General features: G+C 42.5%; 1 protein-coding gene across 3 annotated transcripts in view; it reads right to left on the bottom strand.

Moving 5' to 3' along the window:
- The window catches only part of BTD (biotinidase), a 118940-nt gene that overhangs the window by 64566 nt on the left and 34134 nt on the right, over window positions 1–20240 (bottom strand). The gene's annotated exons all lie outside the window — the stretch shown is intronic.

Raw genomic sequence — 20240 nt, 5'->3', positions numbered from 1 at the left:
GGGGGGGAGCTATGCAGCCTCATCCCCGATCGGCAGCATGTCAAGGAGAGCGGCTTGTGCAGCATGGACTCGGAACGAGCTCGGCGTCCGCTCTAACCCAGCACCCACATCTGGCTCCTCCCTCCTACAGTTGACAGGGCCCGCGTAGAGTACCCCTCTTATCACCGTTTTGTGGGCTTCCCATACGGTGCCCGTGTCGCTGTCGGGTGTGTCGTTGGTTTGGAAGTAATGTCCTATTTCTTTGATGACATCAGCTAACATGCCTTGTTCCTGCAGGAGACTCTCATTCAGCCTCAATGTTTTACTCCGAACCGTGGGACTGTCAGATAGGGCTTGGACAAGACACCGGAGCATGGTCCGACCATGTAATGAAGCCTATGGAGGTAGCTGGGCATGTGGGATCAAAAAGTAATCTACACGTGAATATACTTGGTGCAGTGTGGAGAAAAATGTATGGTCTCTTTTGCCAAGGTGAAATAGACGCCAGACCTCTACCAGTTGTGCGTTATGAAGGGATTTTGCAATACGTTTGCGAGTGACCGGTGTAACCGAGGAAGACCCCGATGAGGTATCTTCTGTAGGGATCAGTGGGATGTTAAAATCTCCCCCAAAAATTAGGTGACACTCTGAACTGGAGGAGTGTTTTAAGATGCTAAGGAAAAGGTCCTGTTGACTATTAGGGGCATAGAAATTCGCCAGTGTCACCTTGACGCTACCAACCATGCCTTTTAAGAATAGGAAGCGTCCTTTGGGGTCTGTCCTTGTGTCAAGGTGTATCTAGGGTATCCGTGAGGACAGTAGGATGGATACTCTCCGAGCTTTCGCTGCTGGGTATGTGGAGTGGTATGTCGTAGGGAAGAATTTGTTCCTGAGTATGGGTAGTTTGTCATCTCTAAAATGCGTTTCCTGTGCAAAGGTGATGTCCGCTTGGAGATGGTGCATGTCCTGCAAGAGCATTTTCAGGGACGTTGAGCCCTTTTGCATTAAGTGAGATTGCTCTGAGTACGTCCATGGGGGAGGGGGGGGGAATAGAGATAGCACTAAGGGGAAAAAGGAGGCAGTAGGAAATGTCAAAGGAAATATATGGAACCGAAAGTTATCGAATAGAAAAGGGGGAGTAAAGAGGGAAGGAGAGCAGAAAAGTAGTAGAAAAGGTCAGATGGACCAAGTAAGTAAGAGGCTGCAATACAGTAAGAGGTAGCAACCTTAGTCTAAACAAGAGCATGTTGCAAAATTTTGCTAAAACGCTTGCCAGTAAATGACTGGGAATTGAGCATATTCCTATATAGAGGAGTGGTTAGACAGAGCCGAGAAGAAATCCTCCGACCCTTCCCACCTCCCTCGGCAATGTTAATTATTTAACGTAACATATCAGCATACAATCAACATTTGTAGTAAGACTTGTGGTAATGTGAGGCATAAACTAAACAGAAATTTGAGCTAAACCCAAGTGTTGGTTTACATCTGAGTCCCCCTGGAAAATCCACTAATGTGCCACTGCAACTGCCCCAAAGTCTCTTCCTAGAATGACAAACTCCACTTAGTAGGCGTGGGGTTCCCGTTACACACAATAGAAGAGGGATGGCCACTGCAGTATTTTACATATACCTAAATAAGGCAGTCTCGCCATATATCCTGCAACCACCCAGTGACCGCCCCCCTTTAGTAAGGCATCCTAGTCAAGTAACCCTCCCAGCGTGGAGAATTCTGTGGACATGACTTACACGAAGGTGTGTCCCTAGCTGCATAAGAGCCAGTTCATTTACAGGCATAGTGCTGATAGGTTTCTCCCCTGTCTTAACCCAGGGTAAGCATATGAGGGCTGTCTTAAGCTCCGGTGGTTCAGACCCCTAATGCACACTGGTGCGATTTAGTAAGCGGCCGAAGCACACAGTGGCTGGGGCGTCCCACTCTCAGAACACCAATTAAGGGGGGCAGGCAAGAAATTCTCACTGGGGGGTCAGGATCGGGCAGACAAGGGTCTGCGTGGAAACCTGTGTAACTAGTCACTGATACATACATTTGTCCTCTGAACAACATGCTAGGTGTCCTCTATCAATTCTGCATGCAAAAGAAAACATAAAACATTAAGGCACAAAGTCCTTCATTAAGAGGTTTAACAGTATTAGTGCAGCACAGTTAATTTTCAATGTACTGTGGGGCAGATGTAGCTTGCAAGTTCAGGACTCCTGTAGCCTGCACGGAAGCAATACTTCATTTGCGGCAGGAGTAAAACTTTAGGGAATGAAAACCCCCAGTAGATCATTCCACAGTTTGTGGGAAATAAGTGTTCATCTGAGAGTCAACAGACGCAAGACAGGAGGTTGCTCAGGTCCTACTGCTGCGGGCGTCCATGTACAGTGTAGGAAGTTCCCATTGGCTGATCACAGGGTAGGTCAGCTACCAGGGCAGAGGTGGTCAGTGGGGGGGGAAAGAGAAAATGACAGCTTGCTCTGGACTCACGTGACCCTTCCACAGAGGGCGCTTGGGATCTTCTCCTGAATCTTTGCGGGCGGGCATGCGGTGGGCCTCTGTGTGTAGATAGGCCCGATCTGCCGGTGGGACACGGGAGGAACAGAAGCCAATTCGGGACCTGTATTGGATCGGTGTCAAGGAAGGAGAACAACGCCGGCAGTTCCGCTGGTGTGTGCAGAGTGAAGGAGGCCATATCTTTTCTGAAGGTGACTGCCAGCGGGTAGCCCCATGGATAGGTGCATCCTCGTTTCACCAGCTCCAGGATGGGGCGCAGGAGAGCCCTGGGTCTTAGCGTCACCCGGGAAAGATTGGAGGCCCATCAAATTTCACTTCTCCCTGCGTGTAGTGGTGTAGTTTGCACACCACATCTCTCGGTCTGGTGGGGTTTAGAGACCTGGAGCCCAGGGCTCTGTGTACCCTGTCAATTTCTACAAGATCTTATGGAAGTCTTGGGGTTCTCCAAAATCTTATGGAAGATCGATCTGAGCGTCTCCCCAGTGGTTCTCAGTGCCTGTGGCCTCTGGGAGAGAGTGCCTCTATTCGTACTTCTATCCCCATACGTAGGTATATCTGTCTCTGGATTGAAATTCGAAATGTCACTCCCGACTAAATAATATTACAATACTGCTTCTTGACGATGGCTTCTTTTTTCTATGCATTACTTTAATTACTCTTTCTGACTGATGAGAATGTATCACTGTCTTGTTTTTTTGAAATTTTAACAAATTTTATGTTAAAAAAAACAAAAAACAAAACAAAAACATGGCATCTATTATTTCTTCTTTTACAATACAGTAAGTATAGAATACGGGATGACAGTATGTACACGACATCACAAGAATAGCAGAAATGGCAACAGCGTTACCATAAAGCAAGGGCCAAACTTTCTAAGTTAGAAGAAAATATGTCTCAGAAAATGGTTACTCTCCTAAATGTAGGTTTTAATGAGTATGACCCAAACCCAATTTCTATTCACAGGAAGGCATGAAGAAGCCTTCTATGTCATTTCGCTTACAGAATGTACTTTGTAATCATTCACCATTGTCTGTAAAATGTCAAAATGGTCTAGAGAAGGTTAGCTATCAATGTACTGTACACTTCATTTTCCATTTGCCCAGTACAAGAGTTTGGTATAATTTATAGTGGTTATTTCAGTGTTTTCCTCTTTTAGGGCTGAACAGCTGCTCTTGTCCTTGCTCAACTTACAGACCCATATACCATATAATAATTGTGTTTTTTTCTGTATTTTCCTCTTTTAGGCTCTATGCACACTGAAGCTCGTAAACGGACGTTTTTGGGAGTTTGGGCGTTTTTTTTTTTTAACCACTTCAGCCCCGGAAGGATTTACCCCCTTCCTGACCAGAGCACTTTTTCCAATTTGGCACTGCGTCGCTTTAACTGCTAATTGCGCGGTCATGCAATGCTGTACCCAAACGAAATTTGCGTCCTTTTCTTCCCACAAATAGAGCTTTCTTTTGATGGTATTTGATCACCTCTGCCGTTTTTATTTTTTGCGCTATACACGGAAAAAGACCGAAAATTTTGAAAAAAAATGATATTTTCTACTTTTTGTTCTAAAAAAAATCCAATAAACTCAATTTTAGTCATACATTTAGGCCAAAATGTATTTGGCCACATGTCTTTGGTAAAAACAATGTCAATAAGTGTATATTTATTGGTTTGCGCAAAAGTTATAGCGCCTACAAACTAGGGTACATTTTCTGGAATTTACACAGCCTTTAATTTATGACTGCCTATGTCGTTTCTTGAGGTGCTAAAATGGCAGGGCAGTACAAAACCCCCCCAAATGACCCCATTTTGGAAAGTAGACACCCCAAGGAAATTGCTGAGAGGCATGTTGAGCCCATTGAATATTCATTTTTTTTGTCCCAAGTGATTGAATAATGACAAAAAAAAAAAAAAATTACAAAAAGTTGTCACTAAATGATATATTGCTCACACAGGCCATGGGCATATGTGGAATTGCACCCCAAAATACATTTAGCTGCTTCTCCTGAGTATGGGGATACCACATGTGTGGGACTTTTTGGGACCCTAGCCGCATACGGGGCCCCGAAAACCAATCACTGCCTTCAGGATTTCTAAGGGCGTACATTTTTGATTTTACTCCTCACTACCTATCACAGTTTTGAAGGCCATAAAATGCCCAGATGGCACAAACCCCCCCCAAATGACCCCATTTTGGAAAGTAGACACCCCAAGCTATTTGCTGAGAGGCATGTTGAGTCCATGGAATATTTTATATTTTGACACAAGTTGCGGGAAAGTGACAATTTATTATTATTTTTTTTTTTTTTGTTGCACAAAGTTGTCACTAAATGATATATTGCTCACACAGGTCATGGGCATATGTGGAATTGCACCCCAAAATACATTCTGCTGCTTCTCTTGAGTACGGGTATACCACATGTGTGGGACTTTTTAGGAGCCTAGCCGCGTACGGGCCCCCGAAAACCAATCACCGCCTTCAGGATTTCTAAGGGTGTACATTTTTGATTTCACTCTTCACTGCCTATCACAGTTTCGGAGGTCATGGAATGCCCAGGTGGCACAAACCCCCCCCCAAATGACCCCATTTTGGAAAGTAGACACCCCAAGCTATTTGCTGAGAGGCATGGTGAGTATTTTGCAGCTCTCATTTGTTTTTGAAAATGAAGAAAGACAAAAAAAAAAAATTTTTTTTTTCTTTTTTTAATTTTCAAAACTTTGTGACAAAAAGTGAGGTCTGCAAAATACTCACTATACTATACCGCTCAGCAAATAGCTTTGGGTGTCTACTTTCCAAAATGGGGTCATTTGGGGGGGTTTTGTGCCACCTGGGCATTCCATGGCCTCCGAGACTGTGATAGGCAGTGAAGAGTGAAATCAAAAATTTACGCCCTTAGAAAGCCTGAAGGCGGTGCTTGGTTTTCGGGGTCCCATGCGCGGCTAGGCTCCCAAAAAGTCTCACACATGTGGTATCCCCGTACTCAGGAGAAGCAACAGAATGTATTTTGGGGTGTAATTTCACATATTCCCATGGCATGTTTGAGCAATATATCATTTAGTGACAACTTTGTGCAAAAAAAAAAAAAAAAAAAATTTGTCTCTTTGCCGCAACTTGTGTCACAATATAAAATATTCCATGGACTCGACATGCCTCTCAGCAAATAGCTTGGGGTGTCTACTTTCCAAAATGGGGTCATTTGGGGGGGGTTTGAACTGTCCTGGCATTTTATGCACAACATTTAGAAGCTTATGTCACACATCACCCACTCTTCTAACCACTTGAAGACAAAGCCCTTTCTGACACTTTTTGATTACATGAAAAAATTATTTTTTTTTGCAAGAAAATTACTTTGAACCCCCACACATTATATATTTTTTTAAAGCAAATGCCCTACAGATTAAAATGGTGGGTGTTTCATTTTTTTTTTTCACACAGTATTTGCGCAGCGATTTTTCAAACGCATTTTTTGAGGAAAAAACACACTTTTTTACATTTTAATGCACTAAAACACACTATATTGCCCAAATGTTTGATGAAATAAAAAAGATGATCTTAGGCCGAGTACATGGATACCAAACATGACATGCTTTACAATTGCGCACAAACGTGCAGTGGCAACAAAATAAATACATTTTTAAAAGCCTTTAAAAGCCTTTACAGGTTACCACTTTAGATTTACAGAGGAGGTCTACTGCTAAAATTACTGCCCTCGATCTGACCGTCGCGGTGATACCTCACATGCATGGTGCAATTGCTGTTTACATTTGACGCCAGACCGACGCTTGCGTTCGCCTTAGCGCAAGAGCAGGGGGGACAGGGGTGCTTTTTTTTTTTTTTTTTCTTTATTATTTTTTTGCTTTTTTATCTTATTTTAAAACTGTTCCTTTCATTTTTTTTTTTTTTTAATCATTTTTATTGTTATCTCAGGGAATGTAAATATCCCCTATGATAGCAATAGGTAGTGACAGGTACTCTTTTTTGAAAAAATTGGGGTCTATTAGACCCTAGATTTCTCCTCTGCCCTCAAAGCATCTGACCACACCAAGATCGGTGTGATAAAATGCTTCCCCAATTTCCCAATGGCGCTATTTACATCCGGCGAAATCTAAGTCATAAAATGCTCGTAGCTTCCGGTTTCTTAGGCCATAGAGATGTTTGGAGCCACTCTGGTCTCTGATCAGCTCTATGGTCAGCTGGCTGAATCACCGGCTGCATTCTCAGGTTCCCTGTTGAGACAGGAGAGCCAGAGAAAAACACAGAAGACGGTGGGGGGGGGGCATTCTCTCCCACTGCTTGTAAAAGCAGTCTAGAGGCTAATTAGCCGCTAGGATTGCTTTTACATGAAAGCCGACCGCTGGCTGAAAAGAATGATACCAAGATGATACCTAAACCTGCAAGCATCATTCTGGTATAACCACTCAAAGTCGTGAATGGTGTACCTGAAGACAAAAAAATGGTTAACAATAAAGCACAGTAAACGGTAAAGTATAAAAAATTGCATACCTGAAAAGCAAACATGATAAAACATAATAACAATAAAACATTGCAGAATAGAATACAGTAAAAAAAGAGCAGAACAATAGAGAGAATAGAGAGAGAGAGAATAGAGAGAGAACAATAAAACGACAACTATTATTTTTTATTTTATATTTTTGTTTGTGTTTTTTTTTTTTACACTTTTTTTGTAACTGTAACTTTTATAACTGTAACCGGTTCCAGGTTCGGGTCTCTCAAAATGCGATGGCATCTTGGGAGACCCTGTGAAAGTGTGTCCTAGTCTGTGCAATGCTGTACCCTACGCTAATACTGAACTAGTGAATGGTAGCGTTCAAAACATTCACCAATGCAAAGACCAGGATTGTCAGGAGGGACAATAATAGAGGGTGTCACGCCCTATATCCGCGTTTGCTGCAGACACAACATCTTTTTTGGGGGGTTCGTTGGGTAGGGGTACTCGGGAGGACATAAAGAAAATGCCTCTCATGCAGCCGACTGCATTTGGTTGGGGATGTGAATGGGGGAAGTACGGGCGCTGCAGAAGTGGTGGGTTCCCAATTAGTAGGATTGGCGAATGCAGCAGGAAGGGCATTATGGGCACGACGGGCCTGTGTTTGTCTTTTTGGTGGCAGCGGGACACTATTTGTGCTTGCCACCTCACCAGCTTGAACTGCACTTATGGGACTCGCCACGTCACCAAGTGTTACTGCAGTGCTGGTTTGACTACGACCGGGGTGTACTAGGCCGCTGGCGCTTGCCAGTTCACCAAAACGCTACCAAAAAAACTGTTAGCGATTGCAGGGATCAGGCCTGACTCTGTGAACGCTGCAGTTATGCGTTTAGTGTTTTGTAAGTGACAGTGATCGATCGATACTGCACTTGGGTGGGCTGGGCCGGGCGGAGGGGCAAAACGCAGGTGCTAGCAGGTATCTGGGCTGATCCCACTAACACTGCGTTTTTGGGAACCCTAAACTGCTGGGGACGCCAGTATAGATCTGATCGGATCAGATATTGATCAGTTCAGATACTATACCACTAAGGGAGGATACCGTGCGTGCGTGGGTGTTAGCGCGACCGGCGCTAACCTGACGCTGCCTGGGGCTGGTGCTTGCCAGTTCACCAAAACGCTACCAAAAAAACTGTTAGCGATCGCAGGGATCAGGCCTGACTCTGCGAACGCTGCAGTTATGCGTTTAGTGTTTTGTAAGTGACAGTGATCGATCGATACTGCACTTGGGTGGGCTGGGCTGGGCCGGGCGGAGGGGCAAAATGCTGGTGTTAGCAGGTATCTGGGCTGATCCCGCTAACACTGCGTTTTTGGGAACCCTAAACTGCTGGGGACGCTAGTATAGATCTGAACGGATCAGATATTGATGCGATCAGATACTATACCACTAAGGGAGGCGTATGCTGCGTGCGTGGGTGTTAGCGGTACTGGTGCTAATCTGACGCTGCCTGGGGCGACGCATATCACCGCCGGGCGATCAGGGGGCTAAACCTTTATTCGGTAATAAACGGCGGGTGCCCTGACACTATAAAAAATAAACAAACTAACCAGCGTCACCCGTAACGGTTATACGGTGATCAGTGGTGAAAGGGTTAACTAGGGGGCAATCAAGGGGTTAAAACATTTATTAGATAGTATATGGGGGTCCATGTCGCTATAAAACGCTGACGGAGAACCTAAATATTTACGTCCCTAACTAGCGTCACCAGTGACACTAATACAGCGATCAGAAAAATGATCGCTTAGCGACACTGGTGACGGGGGGTGATCAAGGGGTTAAAACTTTATTAGGGGGGGTTAGGGGGGTATCCTAGACCTACAGGGGGCCTAACACTCACTGCCCTAACACTGTAACTGTCACAAACTGACACCAATACAGTAATCAGAAAAAAAAAAAAAAAAAAAAAAAAAAAAAAAAAACCTGCTTGGTGTCAGTTTGTGACAGGGGGGGGGGCGATCGGGGGGGGGGGGGATCGGGGTGTTTTGTGTGCCTGGCATGTTCTACTGTGTGTGTGTGTGTTGGTGCACTCACATACCTGTCTTCTCTCCTCGGGCCGGAACGGAAATTACCGAGCCGAGGAGAGATGACATCATTTCCTCTGCCTCTGTGTACAATACAGAGGCATGGAAATGATCCCATTGGCTGGGAGCGATCGCGAGGGGGGGGCAACGAATGGATGGCCTCCCCCTCACCACCGATCGCCGGGGGAGATTTGCCGACCGCCGCAGGCACCGGGGGGGGTCCGATCGGACCCCCCACCCGCGGGCAGGCAAGAACGTACCTGTAAGTCCTTTTGCCTGCCCGTGCCGCTCTGTCGACGTACATCGTCGTGCGGCGGTCGGCAAGTGGTTAACAGCCCATAAACACCCCTCTATGTTATCCTATGTGTCCATGCACACATGGACATTTATCAGCAGTGGAGTTTATGTGCTGTTGTCTGAACGCCCTACAATCGCGTTCAGGAGCTTTTCTTCTGACCACAAAAAATGCTGAAAAACATTAAATGCTCATAAACACACATAAGCGTGCATTTGTGACGTCTGAGTAAAAAAAAAAAAAAAAAACACACCACACACACGCCAGGAAATCCTGTGCATACAGGAAGCAGAGTTTGACCTCCAATCCTCCCCTCTTGGGCAGACCACCTCCCCTCTTGCTGCACACACATCTGCTGAGTCCTGTGCAAAATGGCAAAGGACGTTTCACAGTTGCAGCTCATTGCTGCAGTGCAAATGCACCCTGCAGTTTGGGACTTGTCTCACCCTCGACATGGGGGCCGTGTATCCAAAAGGAACAAGTGGAATGAGATCTGCCGCAGCCTAACGGAGGACTGGGATGTAATGAGCCATAGCAGAAGAACAATCGAAGTAAGTGCATATATGTAATTTTTTTTTTTTATGTGTACGTTGTAAATAGTTGCAAAAATGCTTAAGTCTCTTTTTTTTTGTCAGTTGAGCCTATGCAGACTCGATGGAAGTCACTAGTTGACCAAATAAGGAGGGAAGTGAAAGATAAGCTGCTTGCGGAGCGCAGTGGAGCACCTTCAACTATTAGGCCGCACCCCTTAGCAGAAGAGCTTGTTTTCCTAAGCCGCTCCATGGAGTCGAGAGCATAAGTAATTTTTATTGCAGGGAGGGGCCAATGGGGTGATGTAGCATTGGTATTGAGTATATTTTTATGTAACATTGTTAACAATTTTTTTTTTTAAATATTACATTTTTATGTGCATTCTTTTAAACATTTTTTTTTTACTATTTTTTTTTAAATATTTAAAATAATCAACTAATCTTTTTAAATTTTTCAAACAATAATTTGTTTGCATTTGTTACAATTTGTAAGTTTAGTTTTTAAATTTATTTGAATTTAAAAAATAAATTAAACATTTAATATTTTTAACAAATTGTTTTTAATAAATTATTCATCTTTTTAAAAAATGTTCAAATTTGTTTTAAAATATGTATTGAAACGTTATTACTTTTTTAAAATATTCAACAAATTTTAAACATTTTTTAAAAAATTCAATTTTAAATTACAATTTTTAGAGCTTTATTTTGTAAATTTTAAAAATTATGTAATTTTTTACCAAAAAATTAACATAAAAATTTTTTAGATAACTAAAACGTTATTTTTCTTAAAACAGTTTTAGTTAGGCTGCTTTCACACTGAGGCGCTTTCCAGTCGCTAAAGTGCTAAAAATAGCACCTGCAAAGCTCCCTGAAAGAGCCGCTCAATGCACTCCAATGTGAAAGCCCCGGGGGCTTTCACACTGCAGCGGTGCGCTCGCAGGGCGGTCTAAAAAGTCCTGCAAGCCGCATCTTTGGAGCGTTGTAGGAGCGGTGTATTTACCGCTCCTAAAGCACCCCTTCCCATTGAAAACAACGGGGCAGCGCTGCAAACCCGCCGGCAAAGCGCCGCTGCAGCGGCGCTTTGTAGGCGGTTTTAACCCTTTTTCGGCTGGTAGAGGGGGTTAAAACCACCCCGCTAGCGGCCGAATAGCGCCGCTAAAACGATGATAAAGCGGCACCCGCACGCCTCAGTGTGAAAGTACCCTTAGTCACAAAAATTCTGTTATCTTTATTAGAACCACATCCAACTGGAATGCTGATACAGAGGCAGATGAGGAGGATGATCAGAGGGAAGGAAGTGTTGCACAGGCGACTGTTGCCCCAAAACTTTGCACATTGTCCCCACCATCAGAAGTTGGGAGTATATATCTGGCAAATGAGCAGGTATATTTCTTACTGTAATCAAATCTATCTATCTATCCCTTTTGTAAGAATCAATTATCTGTTTTTTTTCTTCATAGGAAACTCCAGTTCGCAACGCACACACTCTTCCAGTGGTGGTTGTGGACGTGGTAATTATCGGCGGCGTGATCCAGACAACAGCAACCAAAACCAAACAACGCATTGTACAGCTGATTGCCGATTTGAATAAACAGAACAGAAAGCGATGTGTTCCTGGACCACAGTCATCCTCATGTGACTTTCTGTCGCAGCGTATTCATGCTGCTTTCGGATCTTGATGCTGAACGGGAGAACCTGTACACATATGTGTTGGCCTGTAGGGTGGCGCAAAGGAGTGGAATGCTAACACCACCCATTTTAGTTTCTCCATTTGTCAACATCTCAAGCACTGCTTCTTCTGTTCAACCAACTAATCCTACCTATTCTGAAAAATAGTGCCTAGTCCCTCTTCTACTGCACCTCCTGGGCCACCAGTGTACCACTCCACCTATGTGCCAGGTCCCTCTTCCACTGCTCCTCCTGGGCCACCAATGTACCACTCCACCAATGTGCCAAGCCTGTCTTCTAGCAGCCCTCACACTGGTCAACGTTCTCCTTCTGCTTACTCATACAATGTGCCAGATCTCTCCTCCTACTTACACAATGTGCCTCCTGCAAGTATGCCAACCCCACCTCAACACCAGAGACATCGATTTGTCACCACTGATCCCTCCAATTGTGAATATCCTGTTTATGAACGTTTATGATTTATTTTGAGTAAATTTGTGTTTTTTGAACATGTCACCCATTTTATTGACATTAGATAAAAAGTTATTTTCCAGTTGATGGTCAGTTGTTATATTAGCTAATGGGTTTGACCTCTTTTTTTTTTTTCTTAAAAAGGTCTTTTAATTACACTTAAGAAGTTTGTTAACATCATACTGTTTGGTTGTATTATTTTCCATTACCAAGTAAAAAGACAAAATAAGGAAATGTTAAAAAAAATAAAATAAAAAAAAAAAAAGCAAAAAGAACAGAACTTTATTGAAATGTAAAAAAACTTTATTAAATTTACTGAACTTTATTGAAATATGCAATATTTTTAATCTGTGAAGACATTCAAGGTAAATGTCAAGTAAAAGGCTTATATCAAGAAAAATAAAACTAGATATATTGGTCTTGCCAGGCCAAACTACCACCAGAGGAAACAAAAAAATTGGCAAACCGATTTCTGATGACCTCCAATGATTAGGCCTCCTGCTCTGGATCTCTATCTGCTGGGGACCGTTTTTTATTATATATTTTTTTATATTTTTAAACAAGTCCTCCATGTTTCAACCTCCCTTTCGATTTTTCTTATAAGTTGATAGACACCATCTGTTCATACAATGATTTTTTTGTTTTGTTGATATCGCCAAACTTCCAAATATGGTCAGTTTTAGACAGATTGGCCATTTATGGGCCAAATGTTGAGCTGCAATCTATATGCTGCCCACTAGATGGCATCCCATCCATCTTTAGAGAGTGGCCCCCACATAGATATTAGCCCCCGTTTCCGGGTATTTTCCTGTGAACTGAGGACTCTTTGGGACATTCACATACTTTTTTATTTTTAAATTTTGTTTTCACAGTCACTTTGGCTTTATTGCCTATGTGACTTTGGAAAGATAAGATATTTACATTTTCCAGTATTGTAAATTTTTCAATTATCTGAGGTTCTTTTGATATATTAGTAAATTCAGGGTTGTACTCTGTGTGACCACACCATATACATCAGACTCAGATTAAAAGATGCATGTCGGTTGACATCTAAATTTGTCTTTAGGTGACGTCCTTTTTTATATTGAACCCAACATTTGTACAGAGATGTTTTCTAGTCCCGTTGCAATTTATGGCAACAGAGTGGTTCTGTGGTTTCCTTTTTGATATGTACATCCAAGCTTTTGAGGTCCGATCTGATATGATTGATCAGATCGGGCTCTGCTCTTGCTGGTGTTTTGATTTTTAGGTGCACATGACACTTTCTTTCTATATTTTGATATTTGGGCGTATAGCCTCTATCCAGTTTCTGGATGTCCAAATGTCATACATGATCTATCCACTAGGCGTCACTCGGCTCAGTAGCTGAAGGTGGCACCAGTGTTGATATTTGACCCACTTCCGCCGCCGAATGGGCAGAGATGGGTCATCTCAGGGATCCATGTCTCCTTTGTTTGTGTCCAGACACTGATATTTTTATATATGGGAGGTTATACAGATCATTATCTGCCGCTGTGAGTTTGGGCGGGTTGTGCGAGTTCACATACTATCATTGTGCATGTCTGTTAGTGGACTGTAGCTCAGAGTGGGGCTTGGTCGGGTTGCCACCGTATAAAGGAAGGTGACGCAGCGAGCTGCCCGTGCCCCTGGACGACGTAATTCTCTTATGAAACGCGTAGGGCGGAGCGACGCGCTGACGTCACCTCGTGCTTGCTGTTTGTGTACCCAGATGGTTGGGTTTGTCTGAATGTGTGCCGGCCGGCGCAACAGACTTCAGGTGTTTTTACTGCTACAACATTGTAAGTGCAATACTTTGTTTTAATAAATCTAAAGGTTTTACACTACTGGAGCATTTATATATTTTTACATGCCACGCACACCCGCTCATGGGCTTGAATACAATGAGATGGTTTGAAGAGTAGTGGTCCTGTTTGGTGCGCTTTGGAGATTGTATCATTACCACAGGCGATCCGAAGAGGAGTGGTTTTGCTTGGTGCGCTCTGGAGATTGTATCATTACTACCGGCTTCTCTTGATCCTCTGTAACGGGGGATCATGGGTTTCTGGTAAGAAGTAACTCTCTATCTAACGGTGGTGGACCCAACACAGTCTTGTTTATACCAGCTTCTGAAGATTGATCTTACTTGTGGATGGACCTTTATTTCATTTTAATTTTGCACAGGTGGATGTCACATATTTAAATTTTGCTTATATGATTGGACTTTGTTTATTATTATTATTATCTTTCACTTATATATGTTACACATATGCCTTGTTCCATCTATGGTGTTTCATTTATGGTTTACTTATGTTTTTAATTTGCTTTTGATTCACGCCGAACTCTGGATCATTCCATGATCGGTGTGTCTCTATTATCTGTTTGTGGCTCATATTCACTTTAAACTTATAGGTTTAGCGCGATTCTATATACTTTCTTTAAAATAATGACATACCTGAACTGAGTGTCACCAGGAAATGTTCCTTAGGAGACACGCTCATCCTCATCTGGGTGTCCATTCGAGTAAGACGTGGTCACAGCCTCTCTAGAAGATTGTGAAATGTGCCAACAGATATCCTTGTAAAGTTAAAAAAACTTCAGCTGAATGTATAGGCTGATGAAATATCCGGAAGATAGGCGTTGGTCCATCAACGGATGGGTCCAGTACCGACGCACTCTGGTCCTCTCATGCAATTCTCTCCGCCTTCTGATCAGACGCAACATAATCAGGAGTATTTCCTGCATGGTCTTCAGGGCTGGATCCATAGTGAACGCAGCTAGCAACAGTAGACAGCTCCTTGCTGAAGACAGTGCTCTCTCTGCTCTCCTAAAATAGCTCCTAGGGTTAAATTCAATTTTTACAATGCATTGTGGGAGTTTGGGAGTGTCCTTGGTGTAATTTTACAAAAAACGCCCAAAAACGCAGAAGCTAAAAAAAGCGTATAAACACGAGTACAAAGCGCTGGTAAAAAAGTGAGTTTTTCAAGCACTTATACACAGTGAGCGGGAAAAAAGTATTTGATCCCCTGCTGATTTTGTACATTTGCCCACTGACAAAGAAATGATCAGTCTATAATTTAATGGTAGGTTTATTTTAACAGTGAGACAGAATCACAACAAAAAATCCAGAAAAACACATTTCAAAAAAGTTGATTTGCATTTTAATGCATGAAATAAGTATTTCACCCCTTCGCAAAACATGACATGGCAATGACAGAGGTCAGACGTTTCTTGTAGTTGGCCACCAGGTTTGCACACATCTCAGGAGGGATTTTGTCTCACTCCTCATTGCAGATCCTCTCTAAATCATTAGGTTTTGAGGCTGACGTTTGGTAACTCGAATCTTCAGCTCACTCCACATATTCTCAATGGGATTATGGTCTGGAGACTGGCTAGGCTAGTCCAGGTCATTAATGTGCTTCTTCTTGAGCCACTCCTTTGTTGCCTTGGCCGTGTGTTTTGGCCATTGTCATGTTGAAATACCCATCCACGACCCATTTTCAATGCCCTGGCTGAGGGAAGGAAATTCTCACCCAAGATTTGACAGTACATGGCCCCGCCTATCGTCCTTTTGATGCAGTGAAGTTGTCCTGTCCCCTTAGCAGAAAAACACCCCCAAAGCATAATGTTTTCACTGCCATGTTTGGTAGTGGGGATGGTGTTCTTGGGGTCATAGGCAGCATTCCTCCTCCTCCAAACATGGGCCGAGTTGATGCCAAAGAGCTCGATTTTGGTCTCATCTGACCACAACACTTTCACCCAGTTCTCCTGAATCATTCAGATGTTCATTAGCAAACTTCAGACTGGCCTGTACATGTGCTTTCCTAAGCAGGGGGACCTTGCGGGTGCTGCAGGATTTCAGTCCTTTATGGCGTAGTGTGTTAATAATTGCTTTCTTGGTGACTATAGCCCCAGCTGCCTTGAGATCATTGACAAGATTCTCCCGCGTAGTTCTGGGCCGATTCCTCACCGTTCTTATGATCATTGAAACTCCACGAGGTGAGATCTTGCATCGAGCCCCAGACTGAGGGAGATTGACGGTTATTTTGTGTTTCTTACATTTGCAAACTGTTGTCACCCTCTCACCAAGCTGCTTGGCGATGGTCTTGTAGCCTGTCCCTGACATCCTTGGACAGCTCTTGGGTCTTGGCCATGGTGAAGAGATTGGAATCTGATTGATTGCTTCTGTGGACAGGTGTCTTTTATACAGGTAAGCTTAGAAGCACTCCCTTTAAGTGAGAGTTCTCCTAATCTCAGCTCATTACCTGTATAGAAGACCTCTGGGATCCATAAATCTTGCTAATTGATAATGAGTGAAATAAGTATTTGATCCCCTAAAATGCAAATCAATTTATAACTTTTTTGAAATGCGCTTTTCACATTTTTTGTGAATATTTTATTATATCTTTTCATGTGACAACATTGAAGAAATGACACTTTGCTACAATGTAAAGTAGTGAGTGTACAGCTTGTATAACAGTGTAAATTTGCTGTCCCCTCAAAATAACTCAACACACAGCCATTAATGTCTAAACTGCTGGCAACAAAAGTGAGTACACCCCTAAGTGAAAATGTCCAAATTAGGCCCAATTAGCCATTTTCCCTCCCCGGTGTCATGTGACTCGTTAGTGTTAGAAGGTCTCAGGGTTGTGAATGGCGAAAAGGTGTGTTAAATTTGGTGTCATCGCCCTCACTCTCATAATGGTCACTGGAAGTTCAACATGGCACCTCATGGCAAAGAACTCTGAGGATCTGAAAAAAAGAATTGTTGCTCTACATAAAGGTGGCCTAGGTTATGAGAAGATTGCCAAGACCCTGAAACTAAGCTGTAGAACAGTGGCCAAGACCATACAGCGGTTTTAACAGGACAGGTTCCACTTAGAACAGGCTTCGCCATGGTGGACCAAAGAAGCTGAGTGCAAGTGCTAAGCATCATATCCAGAGATTGTCTTTGGGAAATATATGTGAGTGCTTGTGATCTCTTTTACTGTATTTTCAGCTAAAAAAATAAAAATAAAAAACAAGGCTAGCTTGGAGGTGGAGGAGTTATATAGGGGATGCAACCCCCCCCCCCCTTTTCCCCCATTTTTGCATCCAATCATCTGAAGGTATAAAGCATGGTTAAGGACTAAAGATCCTGTACTGTACTCAAAGAAATGGATTTTACCCATAAGTAAAAAATGATATTATGCTTTCCTTTTTGCGAACACTTTAACAACTTCTAACTGGACAAAGACAGTGATCCCTTTACTAAAACACCAAAACACAAATATTATTTAGTATATGGGTCTGTAAGCTGAGCAAGCATAAGAACAGCTGTTCAGTCTTAAGACTCCAAGCACACTGGATGCTCCAAAAACTTTGTGGATGTCAGATTGCTGAGGCACACACACACATATATATATCTCTAGAGATAGATAGATATAGATATAGATATAGTAGCTGAAAGTGAGGATTAATATAAATTTAGACAGGTAATTTTTTTTTTTTTTTTTTTACCTATACATTTTTTTTTTTTAATTTAAAGTTTTATTTCGCACAACAGCATAAATAATACAATTCCACAAAACTCTTTATCGATAGAGAGTAATATATTCATAAACTGTTACACAAACATAACAAAATAAAGCCATAAGCACCGTACAAAATATGAAAGGTGATGCCAAAACGGCAACTCGCAGGTCGACTCTGTTAATGCTGTCTCTGTCCTCATAGGAAACATTGAGCACATCGTGTTCCAAAGAGGTTCTGATATTGGGAATAGAAGGAAGGGAAAACCAGTCCAGTGAAAATAGAAAGCAATAAAGATTCAACCCCCCATTTATTAAAAAAAAAAAAAAAAAAAAGGCTGGAGTTGAGTTTAAGACTGTAACACAGACTTTTTTTGGGGGAAAATTATTTTTATATATTAAAACATACAAAATGGGGACTCCAAATATACCAAAAACCAGAGAAAAAAAAAGAGAAAGAAAAACCATACATAAAAATACATTAATACTGGCACAGCCAGATAATGAAGAAAAACAGTAAGGCAACAAAAACATCCCTTAACCACTTAAAGAGGAGTTCCACCCAGGGGGGCCGTCAAAAAAAAAAAAAAAAATTAAAAGTCAGCAGCTACAAATACTGCAGCTGCTGACTTTTAATTGGACACTTACCTGTCCCTGGGTCCAGCGATGCGGGGGATCGAAGCCCCGCTCGTCCCCCCCCTTCGCTCGTCGGCGCCGGCATTTCAACTGTGGGCGCCAGGCTGTGGCTTCACAGCCTGGCACCCACTGCGCATGCGCGAGCGGTGCCGCGCGCTGTGATTGGCCGCTCAATCACCTGGGACCTGTAATGGGTCCCAGATGATTGACAGGAGGGAGGGAGCAGAGCGGAGCCCTTCCTGTGCCTGGGGGGAAGTGATGTCACCAGCCCAGGCAGAGGAACAGGCAGACTACGAGGGACCACCTAGCAACAGGCATTTAGAGGTAAGTAAAAAAAAAAAAAAAAAAAATATCCAAATGTTTTTTTTGTTTTTTTTTTAAGAATTTTTCCAGGTATTTTTGTTTTTTGGGTGGAACCCCACTTTAAGGACCGCCCCACGCAGATATACTGCGGCAGGACGGCCCTCCTGCACTATATCAACTATGTAAACAAGGCAGACCACCATTCTTCTATCAGAGAGGAAGATGGAGATCTTGTGTTTCTGCTAAGCAGAAACACGGATCTCTGTTTTCCTCCAGTTAAGCCAAACCCCACATAGTTAGAAAGTACTCCCTAGGAGCACACTTAACCCTTTGATCGCCCCTGATGTTAACCCCTTCCCTGCCAGTGTCATAGTACAGAAGAGTGCATTTTTATTAGCACTGATCACTGTATTAGTGTCACTGGTCTCCAAAAAGTGTCACTTAGTGTCCGAGTTGTCTTTCGCAACGTCACAGTGCCACAAAAAAAAAAAAAAAAATTGCTGAATTCAATAAATAATAATTCCATCAATCTATCCCATGGTTTGTAGATGCAAAAACTTTTGTACAAATCACTGTATGCTTATTGGGATTTTTGAAAACAGGTCACAGCAGTGCAAAATAAATTGCACTCCTGTGACCCATAGGAGAAGCCCAGACTAAAAAGCTCAGGCTGGACTTCTCCTTTAAAGAAAGAAGGCGGAGTATAGATTAGAAGAAAGTAAACCTGTAGTGCCATAAAGGTAAGGTAATCCAAGCCATACACGTACAGATTTCCACTCATTCAGCTCTAGACTGAAGAACAGAAAATCTGTCGACTCCCCCCTTCCATACTAAACAGCGTGGATGGAGGAATCCCCCTTGTCAGCTATTGTATTCGGGAAGCAGTAGGAACAGTGCATTTGATCTGATCAAATTCAGTCAATGTTTGGCTGATATTTTCCACCAGGGTTAGTCGATCTTTAATCAACTTCTGCTGAGCCAGGTTATGCTGACAGGACTACCCATGGCTCAAATTTTCAAGTTGTATATGGCCAGGTTAAGGGTAAGTCATATCCATATCTGATTTCTTACTATCCAATATCTCTTAGGGGTGCATTTATAAAAAAAAAAAAAAAAAAAAAAAAAAAAAAAAAAAAAAAAACAGAGCTATTAGTCACATAAAACTGCATTTGCATTTGTTCTGTGTGAATGGGGGACAGAACAAAATGTATTAGAATATAGGCTCTCCAGACTGAAGATCTTTCATTAATATATGAATATATATGAATGGATCAGGAAAATACCGCACTGGAGCCACTAGATGGAGCTAGCAATTAGTATTTCCCGCCTATGATCCTCACCTCCATCTAGTGGCCAAAATGAGGCATTTGACTCTATTTGTATGCATGAAAAACATTCGACCCGAAGAAAATAGCCTAGTAACATTCCTTTTTGATCCTATTTGCACAGAACAAATGTACATGCATTTTCACAGGCTGAATAGCTATCTGAATTTTTTATAGCTACACTCCTTAGTGTTTGTTTAGTAATAAAATCTCTTATGTGTACATTGTATAGATGCCACACTTCTACATATGGTTAATGCATAAATACATTTTATTGGTTGTGTTGAGTAGCAGTCCTAAGACGATTGGAACTCCCCATAAACCTTCTAAAGCTTCTTCATAATGCAATTTTTTTTCTGCATTCATTAGCTGTGTGGGTTAAATACATACGTATGCATTTCCCTATTAGTAAAATTAGTAAAACGACAAGAGTCAGTTCTCAGAACAGCATCTATGACGTAAGAGTGAAGTACCTCTCCAAGCACAAGTGGCCT

The sequence above is a fragment of the Aquarana catesbeiana genome, linkage group LG05, assembly GCF_042186555.1.
Source record: "Aquarana catesbeiana isolate 2022-GZ linkage group LG05, ASM4218655v1, whole genome shotgun sequence".
NCBI lineage: Eukaryota > Metazoa > Chordata > Amphibia > Anura > Ranidae > Aquarana > Aquarana catesbeiana.
Note: the sequence above shows the minus strand (reverse complement) of the source record. Positions and strands in the feature narration are given on the sequence as shown.